Here is a 24,185-nt window from a genome sequence, read left to right as displayed (position 1 = left end):
TTCAAATATGGAGTTATGAGTGATGGAGTATAGTACAAGAATGGGATCTGGAATAAGAGAACTAAGTTTCCAGTCCTGGCAAGATCAGTTTGTTGTGTGTGACAAAGCTGGAATTATTTTTTTTCCTCATCTGACATGGGTAAAATTATAGCAGCTACCCCATAGGATTGTGGTAAAATAGATAATATAGGGGAAATATATCCAGTAAACAGTCACTATTGTCATTAGAAGTGAAGGACAATGTTATAAGCATTCATCCACCCAGAAAATGTGATATCTCAGCATTGTTGTAGCCTATTCTTTGGATGGAACATAAAGCAATATACATAATCCGCAAGAACATAACCTAAGGGAACAAAAAATTAGGACCAATTATTTGCACTACAATATTCTTCCAAGTCTTTGAAGAAAAAATGGCTCTCCTATGTATTTACATTGAAAATACATAAACTTCCTTGGTCTACATTTTTTTTTTTTTTTAATCCTAGGAAAGAGAAGGGCATTGAAGAAATATAAGACTGAATTTGATGATTGTTTTTTGAGGGTCAATCACAGATAAGGATTAATATAACAGTATAGTCTATTCAAGCTGTGGAAAGTAGCATTTGATTTGACACCCTTGATGGAATTTCCATAGCTTTGGAGGTGCAGAATGGAGTCATGCATAGAATGGTTGAGAACACAGACTTTGCTTTCAGATCGGGGTGCCATTTGCAAGCCTGACATTGGTAAGCTGCAAAAATTTGGGCAAATATGTAGCCTTCAGCATCCTCACCAGTAATGGGGGAATATTAGCTTGTATGGCCTACAATGAAGACTGAATAAGATACCACATAGAAAGGCAAAGCCCAGCCCTTATTAAACATCTAATCTAGCTGTCTTTCTTACCCTTGTACCTAGGGTACTGTTGTACCTTACGTGGAGTTACCTAGAGAGGCAGATTGTACAGGATCCTTTCTGTGTCTATTACATCTTCTTCAGCTATGGAGATAAACAGATTATGAGCTGGTCAGGGCGTTAGAGATCATTTAGTTTCAAACCATATTTTCTCGGAAGGGTTTCTGATAATCCGATTAGCTTTGTCTGTTTAAAGCTGGGTTGTCTACATCCTGTTCCCCACAGTCCTCCATTGTCTTAATCCCCTGATGGACATTTGAGAATACAATGGAAGGGAATGGACCTGGAGACAGAGTCCAAAGGAGAGGAGAGGAAATCTAACCTGTTAGGAAACTTGGAATATATGTTGAGTTAAATCAGAGGAGAAACATGCCCCTAAGCCTGTTTCAAATAAGCCCATAGGCAAAGGCAATCACTTGAAGCAAAAGAAAACATTGAGTTAAGGGTGCCTGAGTGGCTCAGTCAGTTAAGCGTCTGACTTTAGCTCAGGTCATGGTCTCACGGTTTGAGAGTTCAAGCCCCACGTCAGGCTCTGTGCTGACGGCTCAGAGCCTGGAGCCTGCTTCGGATTTTGTGTCTCCTTCTCTCTCTGCCCGTCTCTCGCTTGCTCTCTCTCTCTCTCAAAAATAAATAAGCACTAACAAACAAACAAACAAACAAAAAACCCACTGAGTTAAATGAATTGAAAGTTGTGTGTGCCAAGGTGAAACATACTTGCTAACAGTGAGAGACCCATTTAATGAATATCTGCTAAGGTATAGATTTATGCACAACAAAATTCTGCATTTGACAGTTTTTTACTAGTCTGCATTTCAAGTTTGTACAAAAAGCTAATAATTTTTCTTGATCGGCCATTCTTCCCAAATGCGTTTAATCAGTGATAAGAACAACAAAAAGAATTCATTCTATGCCTCACCCTTTATGGTTTTCTGTATGCTTTTTTCTGTGTTTGAAATAAAGTTGCTCTTTGGGGAAAGGGTTTAACAGGCTTGGGTAATGTTTTGAATATGGGTCCGCATGAAGGAATGTCACAGCTGGATGTGTCCTTAGGTATCCTATTAGAGGTCATTTTCAATATGGGAAACCAAGATACCAAAGTGATTGATAGCAGGAAACCAGATTCTCCTGTAGAAATGTTTTATAAGCTTCCAGATTGTAAGGTCTAAGCTTAGGAAAAGTAAAGTGAATGTTCATCTGCTTGTTAGTGACTGAGATGCTTCATCTCTACCACCTCCATGCATATGACTTTGATGTTTGAAACTCTAATGTTCTTTGGGTCAGGTGTTACTTTTGCCATGTAAAGAGGTCATGGTCACATGCCACTAGCACCAAGCAGCGCAAATATAATATAGGATTTATTGGGGGAAGACTTAAATAGTAGAGTGTATACAGTCTCTTGAAGTCTAATTTCCAAGGCTTAGGCCAGCCATAACAGTTCTGAAAGCATCATGGATAGCATTCCAGTGGAGAGGGGCCATGGTATAATACTGTATATATTTAAGGAGTCAGAGGGACAGGGAACATCCAGTAGTAGAATGGAGGAGGCTTACACTGCCTCATAAAAGCTGATTGCACTCACCTCTTTCCAGTGGTGCCTTCATGACTTCACATTGTTAGCTTGGTATTGGCCATGGTGAGAGTGTTTACACATCAGAAATTGACAAATACTACAAAGTGGGGACTGGTTTTTTTTGGAAAACTACTTTACTGGTACATCACTGCAACTGTATTATCATGGAAGCTTTCTGGTTAGAGAAGTGCCCTTGTTAGAAAGATGAAATCTCGGGAGCTAACTCAGATGTGCTGAGCTCACTCTGCAAAACTCCCCAAAAAGGACGGACGGGGAATGAGCCCTAAAGGGCCACCTAGATCTGTCCCTCAGTCACTCTCTCCTAAAAGCCTCATTCTCCAAGGAGGAAAAAGAATTAAAATAACAGCTATTTTAAAGAGCCCTTATCTTATGCCAGCTACTGTGCTAAGCACTTTACATACATTGTCATTGTGTTCTTAAAGCCATAGTTGGTATAACTGTTATTATTTTATAGATGGGGAAACTGAGGCCTATAGCATATCAAGCAACTTACTTGAGGAATTGAAGTTTCCAAAAAGGCAATGGTAAAGGTATGTCAGGTTCTAGACCTGGAAATGGTAAGCATGACTGTTCTATTTTTTTTTTTTATTTTTTTTAATGTTTATTTATTTTTGAGACCGAGAGAGACAGAGCATGAATGGGGGAGGGTCAGAGAGAGGGAGACACAGAATCCGAAACAGGCTCCAGGCTCCAAGCCGTCAGCACAGAGCCCGACGCGGGGCTCGAACTCACGGACCGTGAGATCATGACCTGAGCTGAAGTCGGCCGCCCAACCGACTGAGCCACCCAGGTGCCCCAAGCATGACTGTTCTATTGATCACTCCTTTAAGATCATGGCTCCTAATTTATGAACTGTAGATACCATTAAAAGGCAGGTACAAAATGAGCTGTAGAAGACTTTCAAGGATTAATTAAATCCATAATGCACAGGAATCATTGTCTGTAAGTCAAATAATTGTCCCAGATGTGTTCATACTACTGTTTTCCAATCTCAGTGCATATTGCTGAGAAGAATACACATTTATGTATTGAATTTATATTAGTATTTGTATTCACATTAATTAAGTGCCTACTATATATATTTAAGACATTCCACCATGCACTGGGCATATAGCCCAGTAGTAGGTGGATATATTTTCTTTACTAACAAATGCTATATAGACAATACTGTCGTGTCAGGTGAACAAAAATGTTGCCATTACAAAGAACACATTCTTTTGGAAGTGTCTGGGAACTCCTGCCTCTGGAGTGAATGCCTCTTGCTACTATAGTCTTCCTTGCAAAGTTAGCTGCCATTTGTCCCATACCTGCCTCTATTATCAGCTCTTGGGACTACTATGATAGCTCTCTAAGTATCAGATATCACCCTCTGTTTTTCCCGGACCCTGATCTGCCAGGCTCTTCTTCCTAATGCTTAGCTTTCATAACATTGTTTCCTTGGCCAAGTCTAACCAACACAATATGGATTTAAGAATCAATGTATGTTTATTTGTCCCAACTTGTTATAAGTCAATATAAGTGAATCTTACTCTTGCTACTTTCATGTTGAGTATTCATTTATGGTGTTGTGTCTCTTTTATCCCCTCCACATCTACCACACATATGCACAGACACACACACCCCAAAAGAAAAGAACAAAACAAAATAAAACAAAAAGCACACAAACAACAAACATACTTCTGAAGTATCTTTAACGCTTTGAGTAAAGATCCCATTTTACCAAAAGTTTAGGTGCTCATAAACTTTCAAAATATTCTTTCAGTAAGTCACAAGAATCTCCTCTGTCAGATCTAAAATCTGTGTCATTTCCTAATCCACATGCAATTTTTAAAACTTATATTACTTCCAAACATAACTGATAACAGAAAAATACTGTAGGTTAAGCATTCTATAGCAGATCTAGATAAATTAATTGGTTGTTACTCCTCAGCTAATATGCTTTTTAAAATCAATTGTTATTTAACTTGAGAAAACCACCTTTTAGAATCTTAAAACCTATTGGGGCGCCTGGGTGGCTCCGTCGGTTAGGCGTCCGACTTCGGCTCAGGTCATGATCTCACGGTCTGTGAGTTCGAGCCCCGCATCGGGCTCTGTGCTGAGGGCTCAGAGCCTGGAGCCTGCTTCAGGTTCTGTATCTCCCTCTCTCTCTGCCCCTCCCCCGTTCATGCTCTGTCTCGCTCTGTCTCAAAAATAAATAAACATTAAAAAAAAAAAAAAGAATCTTAAAACCTATTCTGAGAACATTAATTTGAAATGTATCGCTCTTTTCTCCCCCAGCAATATGAGGTGTTGTTTTGTATGTGTGTAATCAGAATCTGCAAGGGAAATTTTTCCATATTCATCTTCAGAGACTAGCTCTTGAAAGGAAAACACATACTCTGGTTTTAAAAAACATGACCAATACATTTTTTTCCCTCATGGTGTAGAAAATACCAAAGTAAGTCAAATATGATTTGGGGGGATAATTTGTAATTTATCTGGGGCAGTGTAGAAACTCTTGAACTGGTGTGGTAGATGAAATCCGAAGAAATCATAGATGAGTCTAGGGCGTCTGTTCCCCAGTCAACCTCCCCATCACAGCTTCAATATTGTGCTCATTGTGGAAATGTTCCTAGCACTCTGGTACTTTCGGCATGACCTCCTGCTTGTAAAACCACATGCTAGCACTCTATAGTTTCATTAGTGAAAGAAGGATAATTGGGAGATCTCCATTAGATTTCAAAGTGAACATCTGGTTGGGAACATTTGTAATTTTTTTCTTTTTTTCTTTTTTTTTTTCTTTTTTGGCTTCTAAGGAGAACCTCATATTCAATACCAAGATGGGGGTATAATTGAGACCTTCCCTGCTGACAGTATAACTGCCTTTCATTGCTAAGGCACAAATAATTACTTATAAAAAGAGCAGGTGGTCTGCTTAAAAAATCCAAATAAATGTTCTAGGTACTTTTGCACATCTTTTGCTACAAGCCTTCCTCATTCTCTCCTAGATCAAGTGGCCACTCTTAAAAGAATCAACATGATGAATACACTGCCATCTGTCTTCTGTACATGTTTGCACTTTAATTTTTCTTTTCCACTTGTTGAAGATTGATTTTGTCCCTTCCCTAAAGCCTTCTACATCTGAAGCATATGGCGTTCTATGTTTGTCTTCATACAGTTCTTTCATCCAGGGACTCAATTGTGAATTTAGTAATAAATTGTATTTGCCTCTTTCCACCAGTGAAAAACAGGCAAAGAAGCTAAGAACTTTGTTTGTTGAGAGACAAGAATGGAGCTTCAGCATATCAAGGTGGATTTAAGTGTAGTGTCAAATTCCAACCATTTCTCAAAGTTTATTGTTCTACCCATTGTATCTTGGTCTTTCTTTTTCTGTCTTGCCCTTTATAAAAAGCCCCAAATTGTTGGTTATATAGAAAGCTACTGGTATTAGGGTGATATCATGGATTAGAAGCAAGAGAAACCTAATCTGGTTACTTCAAACACAAACACACTTATTTAAAAATCCTAGACAACACAAAGGACCAATGGGAAGTCTAGAGGGTGAGGAGTGGCCATATGCAGACACCAATTCATATTTTGCCTGTTTTTCAAGATTCAAAGTCCTGGGAGAGAGGAACCAATTCCTTGAATTTTGGGCATATGCCTACCACCAAACTTAACCTGGATGATAAGAGTATGGATTTGGCAATAGCAATCCCAAAGAAGTCCTTAACCATGGCAGCCTATCTCAAGCAAGGTACTACATTTGAAATCGTAGAACAGACAAAATGATTTATGTGACCATTTTCTCAATTTTTTCAAGAATGGTGCATAACTAGTACCATTCTACATGCATGGGGGAGAAATAATTGTGCACAATGGATGCCTTAGGCCTCAAGGCTTATTTCTTTCCTGGAATCTAGTTAGCTCCATTTTGTAAAATAGGCATCTTAGTTTACAAGTCTACTGAGACTTCCCTTAAGAGGGAGATACAACTACTCAAAAGGAGATCAGAGTGTTATTAGAAGTAGAAGCTGAGCAGCCCAAAAATAAATAAATAAAATAAAATAAAATAAAATAAAATAAAATAAAATAAAAGTCTACTCTGCTACTTATACAATAAATTCTTGACAGTCACAAGGCAGCATTACCAAAGTGTTTCACATGAAATTGTAATATCCCTGAAGCCGCTGATAGGTGTACCTAGATGAAGGAATTCTTAGGGGAAAAGTTTGGGAAATACTGTATGCTAGAATCTTTCTGTAGGAGATTAACAGTATGAAAGGCTTTAGGAAGTCCTACCATGAAATAGTCATGAGATCTGTTTAACTGTGTTTCCTGAGCTTACATGATTATTGAATCTCAATAATACATTCCACAGAATTACTATCTCAAAGACTATACTTTAGAAAATGTTCTTAAAAATATGTTCTGATACTTTCAAGAATGCTCCAATTTGCTAATATCATTCTAGTGTTTAACTTTCCTATTTGACATGATAATAGTCAAAATGGAGGACCTTGAAATAATGCTTAAATTTTTGTCATTCCTTGCCTGAATATTCACCATTCCCATACATCTTTCCATGTTTGCTCTGCCCAGATAATTTAACGTGACCTTCTTCTCTTACCTTGCACTCATATTGAGAATTGCCTGGGGAGCTTTATTTTATTTTATTTTATTTTATTGTTTGTTTGTTTTTTGAGACACAGAGATAGAACATGAGTGGGGGAGAGGCAGAGAGAAAGGGAGACACGGAATCAAAAGCAGGCTCCAGGCTCTGAGTTGTCAACACAGAGCCCGACATGGGCCCAAACTTCGAAACCAACAGATCATGACCTGACCCAAAGTCAGATACTTAACCAACTGAGCCACTGGTGCCTCTACCTGGGAAGCTTTAAATGCAATTGTCTTCCATCTCTAGCTATGAGCTTTGACCTATGTATAAATGGTACCTTGAAAGAATAGCCATTGATAGTGGGGAGCCATCACAAATAGCAGGAATTTTAAAAATAAGCATGAAGAATATGAAGACATTCTGACCCAATATTTCTGAAACTTTAATATGCATAAGCATCACCGGGAGGGCTTGTTGAAAGACAGATGGCTTGGTCACACCTTAGATACTCAGTAGGTCTGGAGTGAGGCCTGAGAATTTGCACTTCTACAAGGTTTCCAGGTGATGTTGATGCTGCTGGTCCCAGGAGCACACTTTGAGAATCACTACCCAGAACATGAAAATTGATAATTTAGGGGTTTTCAGCCAGGTAGTCCCGTCTGCTTTCCAGGTTGGCATATGTACTTGTTTATATGAGAATATGCTGTCTTTTGCCAAGTGCTATGCACCTCTAGAAGTTTATTCCCTTTTTTTCTCCACTATACAATGCAAAGAATCTTAGGCTGGTATTATGTTGTCCAGACTTGTCTACCATACAGTAAAGGAAAGTGATGTGGTCAAAACTGAGTTTTAAGAAAAACCTAGATTTGTGTTCACTGGGGATTGAAAGCAACAGGGACTATGTGAATTGTTACTCATAGGTATTTGACATGAGGGATAGATATCAAGAGGGATTTTTGATATTCATTATTAGAGACTGTTTCTGGAAATAAAGAAACTGATATTCTAAAAACACTGATTACATGGGGCACCTGGGTGACTCAGTCGTTTGAGTGTCCGACTCTTGATTTCCACTCAGGTCATGATCTCACGGTTGTGCATCCAGCCCTGTATCAGGCTCCATGCTCATGTTTGGGATTCTTTCTTTCTCTCTCTCTCTCTGTCCCTCCTACACTCACACCTGCACATGTGCTCTCTTTCTCAAAATAAATAAACATTAAAAAAGTAAAACACTGATTATAGATAGCCTCTGCCTCTGTGTAGATAAACCAAAATAAATTCAGGTGGTATGATTTGAACTGTTCTCTCAGTCAGTAAAGTTATGGAGAATCATGTCTTTGTGAGGATCTTTTTTAGCTCTTAAAGTATAGACATAAATAGAAATTTGACCTGAACCTTGTAGCCAAAGCTTGAAATTGGTTTACAACAAAAGGTTAAACCAGTTGTTTTAAAGAAATAATGAAGAAGTATCCTATCACATTTTATACCAATAATAAATAATATATGATTCAATCTTACTTTAAATTATTTTATAATCTCTTTTAATAATGTTTATTTTACCACCTAAAACTTTGAAAAATTATTACAGAACATGATATATTAAAATAGAAATGCTCATATATAATTTATGAATATACATATGCCAGAGTATAAGCATGTACATTTATGAATAAAATTTTCATTGATATGAATGTCAATAAAAAAGTTTTGGAAATTACTTCTTTAAGAAGTCCAAAATGTCATGGGGATGCTATTTGAGAATGAGACCTCTTTTGTGTGTATGGACCAATCCATCTAATGTCTATCAGGCAACATGTCAGCCCTACCACTCGTGAGTTAGTGCTAACCCATTTCTATATGTTGTCAATAGGTTACCTTGCATTTGAATAGCTACTCAAATCTAAAATACTGAATTGGTTTTTGGTCAAGAGAAGATTTCTTTGAACCAGAACTATTAGCTGGTTTTTATTCTTTTTTAATTTTTTTAACGTTTATTTATTTTTGAGACCGAGAGAGACAGAGCATGAATGGAGGAGGGTCAGAAAGAGAGGGAGACACAGAATCCGAAACAGGCTCCAGGCTCTGAGCGGTCAGCACAGAGCCCAACGCGGGGCTCGAACTCACAGACCGCGAGATCATGACCTGAGCCGAAGTCGGACGCTTAACCGACTGAGCCACCCAGGAGCCCCTATTAGCTGGTTTTTAATTCGTGAGATCAGTGATCTTATAAGAGTGTATTACCACATGTTAAATTATAGTGAGGCATCAATTGCAAAAGATGAGCAGTCCTTACAGGTGCTAGTCATGATCAATGGTTGCTAAGCAAGTGCTTAACCATAAGGATTCTGGCCATCACCTCTTGTTATCCGGCTCTCCAATTCTGAGCATAATTGGCAGAAAAAAGCAAAATGGAAAACATTAATTGTATGAGGGGAAAGAATCTCTGGAGTCCATTTCTGCTGTACTTATGATTTCCAGAATGCTAGAATACTAGGGTAGGAAATCTTTTGGTGATAATAATAATAATAGTAATAATAATAATAGATATTTATACAGTTCTTACTCTAGACCAGGCACTGCTCTAAATATGTATTACTCCTTAATAAAAAGAAAAATCTTAAAAGACATATACTATTATTATCCTCATTTTACAGATGAGGAAACTGAGACAGAGAGGCTTGCCTAAAGTTAAACAGCTAGTAAGTAGCAGAGATAAGATTCAAAATGAGGTCATCTAATTCCAGAAGTTGGACTTCTAACTACCTCACTATGTCCAGTGGTCCTAGACCAAAGAGTAAATGTCAGAATCAAGAGAAGGAATTCTTAAAAATTACAATGGCCAAAATTTCACCGTAGACCTAGTACATTGAGAATCCTGATCTACAAACTCCCTACCTACCTGCACCTATGCCCACAAACCTTAGGAACCAATGTCTTTATCCAACATCTTTGTTTTATGACAAGGGAAATGAAATCTTACCTGTGTAGTACAGGGTTAACTTGGCAGACCTGGGCTGCTCCTGGGCAATCCTTGATTAGTTCCTAAAAGACAGACTCTGAACCCTTGGATTATCCTGCCTGATAAGAGTCCTTAGATACATGGCGACTTCGGTCATGCCATAGAGTTTACACCAACAATGTAATTTATGATGAATGTCTATTTTTATTCACCTGTGGCTCTGGGTCATGATATTTGGCCTCTAAGGAGGTGGTGATGAGTTAGCTAAGGTCATTCACACAGGTGCCCCATGCCAGTGTGAATGACTTCCACTCTGGATACCAACGCTCAGGTGAGCTTCTCTGGCTGGCAATGCTTTGTGCATGTTTTCACATATTGTGCTGGGAGAATTAATTGTGGTCTGTCTGTGTGCCTCCACTGGGATAAAATAGCTAGAAGCTTGTACCTGGTTACTCCTGTACTCTGTCCTATGTGCCTTTTACCTTTACTAATTTTAATCCGTATTGTTTTGCTATAATACACTGATATTGTGAATGTGACAATTCATCTGAATTCTTGTTAGCCTTCTCTGATGATTCACTAGAAGGCTAAAACTGAAGATGGTTTTGTGGATCCCTAGCACCCCACCCGACCCTCCACCTATTCCTAGTTTAGTCTTCATATTTGTTTCTCTGCTACCTTTCTGTCTAAAATATGCTATTTATTTCATGGTATTGTTGACTTAAATAAATAGCTTCCATACTTAGGAAAGAGATCTTTACCTAGTGAGCCTTTGAGCTGTTCAGGATCATCATGGACCTACCATCCTTTCTTGCTGGGACTTGGATTCCTCACATCCCCTGCTCATGATTTTTGGCCAGTACCAATCCATTTCTTCCCTCTTTCTCAAGGCTTGGGGTACATGTAAAGTGGCCTTGATTTTACAGAAAGTCTGTGACCTATAAATAATGGAGTTTATCCCTAAATCATATATCACAGAAGCAATATGGTGTGAATAACAAAGGGCCATCTGAGGAGAGATGATGAGATGATCATCTTCCAGCTGAGATGATCATACAAGCATAGGGAGCAGGTAAAACTTTCACTGACTCTCAAAAGGTGCATTGAAATTAGATATTTAAAGAGGCAGAGAAAACGGCCTTCTTGGCATATGGAAAAAAATATGAGTAGTCATCAAGTTAGGTGAATATTGGTCATACATTGAGAATGGTAAATACTTAGTTTGGGTGAAATTTGGAAAGAATTTGAGTAATGATATAAAGAGAAAAGACTAGAAGTAAGTCATGAATCGCCTTAAATACCAAACGAAGACATTTGAATTTTACCCTTAAATCATTGGGAACTATTGGAAGCTTCAGAAGAAGGAAATTACATGGTAAAACTGCCCCTTAAGACGTTGCAAGATTGATGGGCTGCCACAGGGAATACGCTACCAAAGGAGAAACCAGATAGGAGACTGTTGCAATGAAAGTTGGGAGGAAAACAACAAAATCTGCTTCTTCATCTTTAACTTAACACCAGTTTGCAACAGAACGATGCGTCCCTGAAGTATCAAAAGCAGCAGTATGTTCATTCTTTTGGAGCCTTGAAATTGGCTTCCTCTTTAAAGGAAACATTTTGAACCCACTGTAAAATCATACATCAACTGGGAACCACAGAATTCCCCTGGGACTTTTTAAAGGTCATTTAGAGGCAATAAGAAAGACATAGGTAAACATCAGTGTGAAATTCCCTCAATCTTGATGCACAACAAAATAAATAAGTTTTCTGTCCTGTATCTTCCAATCTAATATTGCTTTATAAAGGTGTGTTAGTAGCTTTGTTAATTTATATTGAGTCTAAATGTGCAGAGTAGGCATAGATCAGAACTGAGACAATTATTAGGAAAATCCAAACCAAATTAAAATTTAATGAATTGATTTCTGGAGGAATTCCTAAGTTCAATTTAATGAACAATCACTTCACACCCTCCATCATTTTCTTTCATACACCTTTCTCCCTGACAATCCCTTTTCTCTTTCTATCTCACTGCCTCTAATGCTGACCCCATAACCCTTTAACCCTCCTAGGTCCTTCAATCCATGAGTCTACAAAATTCTCCCTAACTCTCTTTGCCTTGATGCCCTCATTCTCCTCTTTGTCCCATATCAGTTGTTATAATCATTTTCTTGTTTCTTATCTCCCTTTCCATGGCTTGGCAAAACACAGCCTAGTTACATCCAACTTCCCACCTACTCCAGGACACAACTCTCTCTGTTTTTCTTCCACTTCCCTGACCACTCCTGAATATCCTTTGCTGGTTCCTCCTCACTTAATGATGGGATGGTCATTGTACATACAGTCCACTCTTTCTATCTCTCCAAGCTTCTTTGTTGCTATCATGCCATCTTGGCTTCAAACACCATCTATGTTCTGATGTGTATCTCCACTGAGACTCCCTCTTGATCTTTATATCCAATGGTCTACTCAGCGTCTCCACTTAAATATTGTGCTTGCTATTTACCTAATGGCTCTCAGCCCAAAATCTACTCTGAAATTCTGCTTGTTGTTGTTGGTCAGGGGACACTGTAAACTACATTCTTCGGACTTCCTTGCCATTGACTTCGCTTAGATTTTCCCAAATAATGTCTTGAGAGTGAATGGAAGGTAGGGATAGCAGATCCTTCGGGTACCTTGCCTCATCTGCCCTTGACCCATCACCTTTTATTTTAGCTGCAGTGTGGAGTACAGTGCCATGCATAATGGTAGTGTTCTGCCTTGAGGGCTTGCCATTGCCTTTCAGCTTTTACCCCTCAGGGCTCTCTCCCAAGCCAGAGGACTTGGCCTGTATACAGGTGCAGCACAGAAATTCAGGTGAAATAACGACCCCTGCAGAAAACTCTCAACCAATAGAATTGGGTAAATACTCAAGCCTCCTGGCCTTCATATAATAAATTCTAGGAGGAATTCTGAATATTTCTTAAAGAAAGAATCCAATCCCTATTGCCTAAAATCAGCAACCTTTATAATGCATCCATTTTTGGCTTTTTTTTTAAATTCCTTTCCCATCTCATTTTTCCTACTTCCTCATGCCTGCTTCCTGAGGTCATCTTCTAAATAAACTATTTGTATCCAAGGCCTTGTGCTTTACTTTCAAGGGAGCTTAGACTCAGGGAGCAGGAGAGTTTGAAGAGGCTACCTTTCACTGTTTTTGTTGTTTGTTTGTTTATTTGTTTGTTTGTTTTATTTTCCCCTAGTTCCCTCAGGGTTATTCTACAGTGACAGCAATTGATTTACCCTTTGGCTTCTTTCAGCACTGCTAGACCATCTTTAATCTATTTTTTTCTTTTTTTTTTTTTTTAACAGCACTTCTCACCTTCTAATATGCCATTTGATTTGCTTATTTGGTATGTTTGCTGATTGTGGTTTATCTATTCCCCTATTCAAGGATAGGGATCATTGTGAATTTTATTCACCAGTGTATTCCAAGTGCTAGAAAGGGTGTCTAAGCACATAGAAAGTACTCAATAAATATTTATTGAATAAGAGAATAAATGGCTTTACCACTTCATTATTCATCTGGAGAAAGTTATTTAGCTTCTCAAACTTTTGATACCATTACCTATAAAATGTGACAACTAATAGTACCTTCTTGATAAGATTATTATACAGGTTAAATGAGTTCACTGAAGTAAGGGGCTTTGCACAGTGCCTGGCACATAGTTTGAGCGTTCATACTTCATCCATGGCATCATAGAAATTGGATAATGAGACACACCATTCATGTATCCTCAGGCAAAAAGTAGCAGCTGGAAAGATAAGTTGCTTAATTGGAGACAATCAACATGGGTTACGCAGACCCTACCCAGCTCTGTCACCTCCTGTTTCTTCAACTCGGCTCCCTATTACTTAGGTAGACATACTGCCTTCCTGAAACTCCGTTGAGAATTTATAACTAGGAATACTCAAGTTTTTCATGATTAAAATTGAGCCTTCGATTCACTCTACCTCCAGGAGAAATTGGTTTATAAATAAAGGCTCCATGCCAAGCAGCTAGATAAGAAGTTAATTGAATGTTCAGTGTGTACTATGGCCAGAAATTCAATGTTTTATAGAAATTTTTTCCCTTGTGATCTAAATTTTTTTTTTCCTGCAAACAGCCTTAGACTATTTCTTCTTTGCTAATGTTGTGGAATCACTGAATATTTGAGGTTGTTGACCTTAGAGATACTCTGGTTCAGCGATGTTACACACTGGGGTGGAGGGCAACAACAAAGAATCAGATATAAATTCAGCTCCCCCCTCCAAAGGCACAGCTAAATAGAATACAAAATAAGAAATCTGGGGCTGTTAGAGGTGAACTGACTTTCTAAACATTATCAAGCAGGTCAGAGGCACAGGTAGGACTAGATACCTGGTTATCTGACCCCTGGTTGACAACCGCCTGTCTGTTTTCTTATCTTTATGGAAAGATCACATGTAGCTCTTAAAAAAATGAAAACTATACATAATGGGGAAAGTCTGCTTTATCCTTTTAAACAAGTCTTCCAGAGTCTTGCCTTTATTATGCAAGGAGAAATAGGCTTTCTTCTTCCCCCTCCCTCTCCACTGGGCTTGTTCTCTCTTACATTTTTAAAATGCTGCATAAAGAAGAAAAAAAAAATCCCCAAATGGACCACATGCTGTCAAGCTCCTGGTGTTGTCAATTGGAGCTGGAGCATTATGTTTCAAAATTTCCTGGATGAAACCCTGCCTTCTACAATGGTGCTTTCAAATTTGGGAGACTAAATGTTCTCTGGAGAAGGAGGTGGGGTGATAGGAAGCACTAGACAAATGGAATTAACCAAAATTCAAGAGCCTCTTTGTTAGGAATGATGCCTTTGCTAACCTGAACTCTTAAGAACCAGACTCTAATTTACAAGTATTTTGGTACTCCACAATCCTGCCCATCAGGGACAGAAAGATAATTTTCCTAGGCACATCAGCAGATGGAATTAAGCTGGAGCTGGTGTCCGCTCAGCTGTTTCTATCCAACAATGAAGCTCTCCAAGCTCTTACTAGAAAAAAAAAAAGCATATCAAGCCTTATAAACTATCATTTTGTACCCAAGGTGAATATCAAATTGTTTCATAACTTTCTTTTGTGAGGTCCGGGCATGCTAAATTTTAAAAAGTCTCTCCTATGGGTCATATTCTTTCTTACCTCCATATCTGCATATATGAGGCTCCTACCTGAACACTCACCACCCTTGACCTGCACACAGTCTGCCTGCCCCATGGTTAAGAGCAGTCCTCCCTTGCTCCAATGCTGAGAAAAGTGCTGACCCTTTCTAAGTCTTATCTGGAGTGGTATCTTCCAGAAAATAGAAATGATAACAGTATCTGATAAGATTGTCATGAGAAATAAATGAGGAATCAACCCATGTAGAACACTTAAAACAGTGTCTGGCAACTGATAAGTGCTCAGTAAAGATAAACCTTATTATCATTATGAAAGTGCTTGGATTTTGGAGTTAGATGCCCTTGCATCTAATCTGAATCCTGGCTTGGCCACTTACTAGCTATGTAATCCTGAGCAAGGAACCGAAGTTTTGTTATTTGTAAAAGGTGTGTCCCCATCCTGTCCACCCTCACCATCATCAAATTACACACAGAATGTGATGAAAACAAAAGGAGCCGCATGCCCTGCATGTACTTAATATGAGTAATTTTACTTAGTCTTTTAAATCTCAGCTGGGATGCTACTCTTTCCAGGTCTGAGTTCTCTGCCCCTTGAGTTTCCACAACACCCAGAACTTGCTCTTCCGAAGACTGGCCTCACTGTATCGTAATTTCTGTTTATTTGCTTGCTCATCATCCTAGGCTCTGCACCTCGCCAAGGTAAGGAATGTTACCTGGTTTATTCCCTGTTACATCCTAACCAGCCAGAACAAGGCCTGGTACATAGAAGTACATTAAAAGAATGAGAACTTCTGTTTATACCGCTGTCTTCTCATCCTGCTTTCTTTCTTCTGCTGACTCTAAAGGCATCCATAGATATTTCCTTAAGGGATATGCCAAGAACCAGCAACACATGAGATTGCAGAGCTCTTTGTTAGCCAACACAGAATTGGAATGGTTTTTTTTTTTAAATTATGTTGTCAATCATCTAAAAGTCTGATGATTTAATAATCAAAGCCAGATTTCTAGTTTCTCATGAGAAATTGCCAGCTTTGATAAGACCAAGGCTCATGTCTAAGTTCCATTTACATGTGTTCAAAGTTTCATTCTGCAACAATAGGCTAGAGCCAAATGGTAGCTTCCCCTTTTCCAGAGTGTTGGTTGAAGTATTCACTCAGCCTGTTGGCACTCATTTTCTGTTCTCCTGGCGGCCTTTACAAGCATTTGATTTTGAAACCTTCTGCTTTTAAAGTCTCTGCCCTTTGGCTAAGTTGGATAAATGCACTGACATTGGATATGAAGGGAGAAGAGTCAAAAAGTGATAAAATCTTATGATCGAGAAGACTATTTTTTCTCGTTTTATTTTTCAATAAAAATACATTTGGCATATAATATTTTAGAAATTTAAGGTGTACAGCATGTCAATTTGATACATTTATATATTATAACAGCTATTATAGTAATAATTAGCACCTCAGTCCTGTTAAATATTTATTTATTTTTCTTTTTAGTGGCTGGAACACTTAAAGTTCTAGTTTCTTAGCAAGTTTGATGATTTTAATACAATTTTGTTGTCTATATTGGCTATACATGCATTATATCTCTAGAACAAATTTATTACTTGTTGCAAGTTTATACCTTAAATAAGAACTGTATTATCCCCCTGCCACACACACTCCCTATTTCCTGATAACCACCATTTTATTGCTTTTATGAGTTTGTTTTTTTTTTTTTAGATTCCACATATAAGTGATATCATACAGTCCATGCCTTTCTCTGACTTCTCTCACTTAGCATAATGTACTCAGGATCCATCCATTTTCTTGTAAATGTCAGAATGCCCTTCTTTCTCATGGCCAAATAATATTCCAGTGTGTGTGTGTGCGTGTGTGTACACAAAATCTATATCCATTTGTCCATTGGTGTATACTTAAGTTGTTTCTATATCTTGGCTACTGTGAATAATGCTACAAGAAATATTAGAGTGTGTACATCTCTTTGATATCCTGTTTGAAGGGTATTTTTTCTTAACCTAAAAAAATGTTTTCATGTTTTTTAAATAAATAGTTACTGAGCTGTTGTACTCTATGGAAGGCAAAGTTGCAGTAAATCTCTAAACATCAAAATGCATCTACTTCCTCTTGGTGCTCTGCGACTTTGAGTGAAGGCATCAGTTGTATGGGCCAGTATTTTCATCTGAAAATAAGGCCAATACTGTGCCATCACAAACACACCACCACTTAATACAACATAGGTCAGTTTAAGGTAAGTGTTAAGAGATATGAATCTGGAACCCAAAAGGCTGAGGTTCAAACTGATTTATTAGGAACATGATATGGGACAATTTTTACGTTTTTGTTATTTGTTTATTTTGAGAGAGAGAAGAGAGAGCAGGGGAGGGGTGGAGAGAGAGGGAGAGAGAATCATAAGCAGGCTCCACACTGTCAGTGCAGAGCTCCATGCAGGGCTTGAACTCACGAACCATGAAATCATGACCTGAGCTGAAATCAGGAGTCAGTTGGATACTTAACTGACTGAGCCACCAGGCACTCTGATATGGGGCACTTTTAAAAACTTGTATGAATTCAGTTTCCTCCTGGTAAAATTAGGGTAATAATACTACTTGCCTCAATGTGTTATTATAAAGATTAAATGGCATAATTGATCTAAAGAGCTTAATGCTTTCAGAAAAATAGTAAGCTTTTAAACAATAACTGTTAGTAGCTTTTATAGCAGCAAAAAAGGATTAGTTGCTAAAGACATTATAGAGTAATGAACAACAACTTCTGAAGGATAAGCAGCCTCTCCACTTTGTAGAAACAATGCTTTTTGAAGTAAATACAATGACTGTTAGAGGACAATAATATTCTATATCCATAAACTGTTCTCTCTGATCCTTGACTTATGAGAACTAATAGAATAATATTTATAATTATAACCAAACATGGATGACTGAGAAGCAGGGTTTGTTTATAACTAACGTATTGGTATAAGCAGAAGACTTTGATCCATCCTATAAAAATACACTCCCAGCAAAAATATTTACACAATAATAGAGATAGTGAGGGGCACCTGGGTGGCTCAGTCGGTTGAGCGCGTCCGACTTCGGCTCAGGTCATGATCTCACGGTCTGTGAGTTCGAGCCCTGTGTCGGGCTCTGTGCTGACAGCTCAGAGCCTGGAGCCCATTTCAGATTATGTGTCTCCCTCTCTCTCTGCCCCTCCCCTGTTCATGTTCTGTCTCTCTGTCTCAAAAATGAATAAACATTAAAAAAAATTTAAAAAAATAATAGAGATAGTAAGTTGTGGAATAAGATTACTTGAGTTCAGATTACTTGAATTGTCTCTACTATGTGTGATCTTGGGCAAGTTATTTACATTCTCTGCACTTCAGTTTCCATACGAGTAATATGGGAATAATAATGGACTGTCTTAAAAAATATTTTGAGCCAAATTAGTTAAAACATAAGATGCTTAGGACAGTGAATAACAAATTGCAAATGCTCGGTAGTTTTTGGCTATATTATTCTGTATTTAAGATGAATCTCACCCGAGTTAGGATACAGATATTGCCAGAAAATTATAACAGTAATTAATGCACATGAGAATTAGATTCTTTCATTTATCTTACACTCTTAATTGTTGTTTTGTTATTCTTAATATGCTTTCCTCAAGTGAACCAGACAGAAAAACATTCCTACAGTTATCCTAGAGTATGAAATAATGACCCAAATTTAATTTCAACCTAAAAAGTTTCTTTTAATCAATATAGACTATTGTCAATAGAATGAGTTTCCCAGACGCTGACAAGTCATTAAGTATGAAAGCACTTATAGGAAGATAAAATGTAGAGGAACAACATGATTCTTAAGATTCCTACAACCTTTTGATTCCATATCAGGATCTACTGCCAACGTAGAAAAAATGATCAGACATTGTATTGCTAGACAATTTTAAATTTTCATGATGAAAATTATAATGACCATGTGCTTTTAAGAATATCACCAGACGAGCCTATAGAAACACAGAATTAAGGCAACAAAACTGAACATTCATCAATAATATGCACAATAAACACAAAATGTGGAAGGCTGGAGACAAACCACCAAGAGCTACCAATCCTGTGTGTGCCATATTAGTTTCTGTTCAGAAGGAAGTAATGGAGTGTTGGATGTAACTGGGAACAGGAGAATTCTAAAACCACAAGTAGGAAATCACTGGAAAGCATGGTAGATTAATTTAAGAAGAACAGAAGACATGAAAGGATTCTTTGCACATTCCAGTTCAAGAATGAGCACAAGGGCCTGAGGGTAAGGTCAAAGGGCACCAAAACCTAATGAGCCCCCATAATTCTCAAAACTGCCCAACTGAAGCTCCCTTCTGGGACTGAGGAAAATTACTAGGGGTGGAATGCAAATGGATTAGAATAAGTTTAATGGGAACACAAGAAAAAGAAGGTTCAGATAAAATTGGGGAAGAACTATAGAGGAGGGATATTTGGAAAATAGAAGGTTATATGGATGTGTATGCTCATTTGTGGGTGCAGGTGCACCTGTGTGCTGAAAAAACATCAGCTCTAGATCAATAAAGCTGCAAAAACTAATCTTACGTGGAAGTCAACAATAGGAAAATAATTGTGTTCAAATCCCATACAAAATTATGAGGGTAAAGGAGAAAAAGGAGAAGAAAACATCTCTACACTCAGCTAAAAGAAATAAAGTGACACAATAATTATAAAAACTACACAAATCATGGAGGGGGACAAAACAGAAGAGACTCATAAATATGGAGAACAAACAGAGGGTTACTAGAGCAGGCATGGGAGGACAGATGGGCTAAATGGGTAAGGGGCACTAAGGAATCTACTCCTGAAATCATGCACTATATGCTAACTAATTTGGATGCAAATTTAAAACAATAAATAATAAAACAAGTTAATAAAAAAACTACATAAATCAATAAAAATTTAAAAAATCAGAAATGTGGTGATACAATATAGGGAAGACTTATAAGTAAAAAAAATATTTCAGAAATGAAGACTAAACTAGAAGGCATATAAGAACAAATAAATAGAGCAGAGATAGCTTAATGGAAATTGAAAGTTGAAGAAAATTATGAAAATTTTGAAAAGGATTAAAGAAAAAAAAAACTTGAAAGAAAATGGGATATATAGGAGATAAGCAAAGAATATCTAACATGGGAACAATATAAGATCTATGAGGAGCACCTGGTTGGCTAGTCAGTTAAGCGTCCACGTCTTGATTTCAGCTCAGGTCATAACCTCATGGTTCGTGAGTTCAAGTCCCTTGTCGGGCTCTGTGCTGACAGCCTGGAGCCTGGAGCCTGCTTCTGACTCTCTTTCTCCCTCTCTCTGCCCCTCTCCGACTTGTGCTTTGTCTCTCTCTCTTTCTCTCTCTCTCAAAAATAAACATTAAAAGAAATTTTAAAAAGATCTCTGAAGCAATGAAACAGAACAAAAACTAAAAAACTATATAGGACATTTTCTTGAAATAAAAGCAAAATTTGAGACTACATATTAAAAAGACACACTGTGAACTTGGGAAATCAACACTGTGACTAACAAGATATCTTAGTCTTCTTCTAGATCATCTCATTTTCTAGTCTTCTACATCTACTGAACTTGACCCCCCCCCAAAAAAAAGAAAAGGAAAAAAAAAAAAGAAATGAAAAGGCAATCCTTTGGATACATGTCCACTCATGAAAGAAAATCAAATTTGTTTCAGATTTTCCAATAGAAAAACTTTATGTTAAAAGACAATGGAATAACATTTTCAAGATTCTCAGAGACAGAAAAGTTAAGGCATAGACTTCATATACAGCCAAACTCACTTTCAAGTATAGAGGTCACAAACATTCTGTTATGGCCTTAATAAACTCAGGACATATTGTTTCCATGGAACTTTGCTTTGAAATGTAATAGCAAATAAATTTTACATAACCAAAATGCCTAGAAAGGCATTTGTATAAAGTCTTATGGTGAGCATTAAATATGTATTTTTATGGAACTAATAATAAATGATGGTTATAAGGGAGAGAGTATAGTATACTTTGACATTATAAATACATTATAACTCCACAAATGGGGAGAGAATGTTGTGAGCGTATGAAAAATATGTTATTAATTAGAAGTAAAAGAATGGTACTTCTCATTAGATGCTAGACAAAAGTGAAGGGAGAGGAAGAAGTTACTAGCTAGCTCAATATTGCTCATTGTTGAGAACTAATAGAAAATAACTAAAAGGAATAAAAAAGGCCTAGGGGTATTACATAAAGGTATAGCAGCAAAAGCACATAAGTAGTCAACAAAATAAGAATGCACATTTTCATAAAACAAAAATATATATACAAAGAAAGCAAAATAGATCAGATATAAAAAAATCTGTGCAGGTAAAATACTTATATCAGCCAAACCTATCAATCACATAAATAAATGTAACTGGACTTACCAACTTATCAAGGCAACAAACAAACAAACAAACCAAAACAAAACAAAAAAACAATTTTCTGAAAGATTAGCAAAGGGAAATGCGGCTACATGCAACATACATATCTAAAATAAAGGGACTCAGACAGGGAAAAATTTGAACTCAGCAAATGCAAATCAAAAAAGAAAGAGAAGATCATGATATTGTTATCCCGGCAAAGCAAAATATAAAGAAAAGGCATCATAGAAAAAGTAGGAAACCTTATAATGCTAGAGGCTATGATTCATAATGAAGGTGTGCCAGTTAATAGTATTTATATACTTAGTAACACAACAATATTTTCATTAAGCAGAAACAAAAAAAGATGCAAAGAGAAATTGACATAGACACACTAATTATAAAAGATTTTTAACATATTTCTCAGTCTAAGACAAATGACACAATCTGAAAGTGAGTAGGAACTTAAGAGATTTAAAGAACATAGTCAATACAATAGATCTTAAGATATTGAACTATGAACTCACATACTAGAGAATATATCTTCTTTTCAAGAGCACATGTAATGTTCACAAAAATTGATCATTTTACAGGCCACAAAGAGAAGCTTAATAAATTCCAAAGAATAAAAATAACATGAAGAACATCCTCTAGCTCCCATGCACTAAACAAATTATAAAAAAGCAAAACCATAAAGTCCCTTTACCTAGAAATTAAAAAAAAAAAAAAAAGCCCTCTTACTAAAAAAATTCTTGGATCACAGAATTTCTTGAAAATTCACAGTACTGACCACACATGTGCAAAATCGGAATCTGTGGTACACAGCTAAAATCAGAGAAAATTTGACAACATTTAACATTAACATTAAAAATTAAGTTCTGAAATTATATAAGTTAAAGACTAAATTCAAAAGATAGAAAAGAAAAAGCAAAGCAAAAGAAAACAGAAGAAATTCAGTTAGAAAACTGAGCATGAGTGGAATTAGTAAGTCCAAAGCTGATTTTTTTAAAAAGAAAAAAAATAAATATAGACAAACTATCAGCTTACTTAAGTAGGGAACAAAGAAAACATACATGTATATAAAATTAGAAATGACAAAGAAAACATAATCTTCAAAACACAGGAACTTTAAAGTCATCAGAGATGATTTTGCACAACTCTATGCAATTAAGTTTGAAAACCTAAGTGAAATGGGTAATTTTAAAGAAGAATATACCTTATCAAAATTGACCATGGTAAAAACTGAACATCTGAAAAGATCAGACATCCATAGAAGAAATAGAAAAATATTGTTAAGTCATCCAAAGAAAACATCATGCCCAGGTTTTTGTTTTGTTTTGTTTTGTTTGTTTTGTTTTGTTTTGTTTTGTTTTGTCTCTCCCCACATGGTAACACTAATAAAGGACTCTAGCCAACTTGAAGAAGTTCTTACTGGCCAAATATAGGACATTTAAACACAAACAAAGATAATAGCTGCAAATGACCAAACAATATCTTATCTGTGATGATAGCAAAACAAATATATCCTGTCTGGTCACCACTGGCAGGTGCTAGTGAATCAACCCATTATTTTGACAACTGGTAAAGAGCCCGTAAGAATGAGGCATTTCTCCTGCCTTTCCTATATGAACCACATCATTTGGTATACAAATGGATGGTAATGGCAAACTTCTCTATGTAGAAATATTACAGCTAATAAATGAAGACCATTATTTTGCAATCTGTAATGAATTAAAGGATCACGTTATATATCATAAAAGTCTGCTAATATCACAAAAAGGCAACCAGACCTTACATGCCTTCTGATACAATGATATAATATCACTTATGAATTAGTCTTGCCAAAAAAAAAAAAAAAAAAAAAATCGATCCTCAGTCTGAACAAGCCTTTAGATCCAAACAATTTGCCAGAAGCTCAAAGTTACAAGCAGCAAGGTACAGACTTCAGGAGTCTCTACAGGGCAAACGATCTGGTTTCTTTATTAAATTAAAGGAAAAGAAAAAAAGATGGAGAGGAGCTTATAGATTAAAATGAATTTAAGGCACATATTAACCAGTCAACATATGGACCTTACTGGTGTCCTCACTGAAATGGTAAAAAGAAAAAAACCGTGAAATCATTGAAAATAGGAACATTGGATATTTGTTAACATTAAATAATGATTATTTTAACATCTGATTGAGATGTGACAATGATATTGTGATTTTGCTTAAAAGAGGGAGAGAGACACAGAGAGAGACCTTGCCTTTCCAAGACAAATACAGAAATATTTACAGATGAAATGGTCTGATGTGTCGGATTTGCTTCAAATAAGCGGGAAGTAAGAGGAGAAATAAATAAAACAAGATTGGCCATAAGTTGAAAATTGTTGAAGCTGGTTCATGGATATATGGAAGTTCATTATACTATTCTATTTTTGCATGTATTTCAGATTTTCTCAATATAAAAATTAAAAGAAATATATTATTAAAATTAAGGTATAATTCTCATGAATATCACATGATTATTGTTAACTAAACTGGGAGAAAGTGTCCATTATATCTGCTTTACCACTGAAACT

Source organism: Panthera onca, chromosome A1 (genome assembly GCF_046562875.1).
Source record: "Panthera onca isolate mPanOnc1 chromosome A1, mPanOnc1 haplotype 2, whole genome shotgun sequence".
NCBI lineage: Eukaryota > Metazoa > Chordata > Mammalia > Carnivora > Felidae > Panthera > Panthera onca.
This window is presented reverse-complemented; position numbering follows the sequence as displayed.